This window comes from Belonocnema kinseyi, chromosome 9 (genome assembly GCF_010883055.1).
Source record: "Belonocnema kinseyi isolate 2016_QV_RU_SX_M_011 chromosome 9, B_treatae_v1, whole genome shotgun sequence".
Classification (NCBI taxonomy): domain Eukaryota; kingdom Metazoa; phylum Arthropoda; class Insecta; order Hymenoptera; family Cynipidae; genus Belonocnema; species Belonocnema kinseyi.
Window position 1 is genome coordinate 35,444,605 of NC_046665.1, and position 1,375 is coordinate 35,445,979.

Below are 1,375 nucleotides of genomic sequence, written 5' to 3' on the forward strand. Positions count from 1 at the left end.
TGCAGCTGCAAACATTTAATTTGAAATGCGTTGAATTCAAGGTATACTTTAAAAAGAAAACTGAAAGCAAAGGATCGACTTCTAAAGGAATCGAAAGAAAGTAACTCGCTGGATTGCAAATGAACATGGAAAATGGTGTATTTTCGCATTTTTAAACTTTAAATTAAAACTTTTTCGCGCTGTAACAATTTCGAATCCCAGAATGTTATTTTTGACCTAACCTATAACTTATAACGAAAATTCTGAAAATTCAAACAGTAAGGCTATATTCTGAAAATGAAGCAATTTTAACGTTAAAATTCAAGTTCTTAAACTGAAGACCTAAAAATTTGCAAATTTTAAATTAATGTTGTGTAAATTGTATTGGTATTTTAGAAGAGTATAAATAGTTCTTAAATTAGTTTTTAAATTTTCTGAAGTTTACCTTTTTTACATACCTAGATGTAAAAAAAGCCTACCAGTGACTGAAATGGATTAGAAAAAAATCGCCAAGATCCAAGAATAAAAATGGAATGTACAGCAAATTTAAAATTTTTTAATTGTGATTATCTATAACTTTGTGGTATCAAAAATTTCCGTACAATTTTTCTTTATTAATACTGTAGGAAAAAATTAACAAGATAGAGCGCCGAGATTATAATTAGAGCAAATTTGTGTAATTCTATGAGGACGGCTGAAATATACCGAAAAATAAAATTCCCGACTCGGTAAAACTCTCTGTCCCGAAAAATACAATTCCAAAACTAATAAAATTCCTGAACAGTTTATAATATTAACGAATTTGAAAATTTCCAAATAATAAAACTCCCCAAATAAAATTGTTTCTTAATCAGTATTAATTATTTATTAAAAATACGATAATAAAATATTGTTATCAAATAAATTTTTGTTTAATATTTAAAGTGTTAAAAATTGTTTGAATTTAAAATTAAAATTATTAAACAAATTTTACCGACAAATTCATATACAAAAACACGTGTTTTTTAATTAACATTCCGATTTTTCGGAAGAACTTTTGTGATTTAAAAAATATTATATACATTTTCAACCAAAATATCTTATCCAGAAATATATTTTGTTTTAATTATTGTTATTTTAAATTTAAACAATAATGTTTAAACACTTCAAACATTTAAAAGTTGTTTCTTTGGTATAAATATTTGCTTATTTTAATTTAAAAAAATAATTTGTCAAAGAACAATGTTTCCCACACTTGTTTAACTCGAAATGTCTTTTTATAATAATTTTTAAAAAATTAAAAATATGATTTTTGAAGAACATTTTTTTTATAATTAAAAAAAAGACTGTACCGAAAACCTGGATCAAGCTTCAGATCTGAAAAAATTCAGCGATACATACATGTCAAACTTTTCTA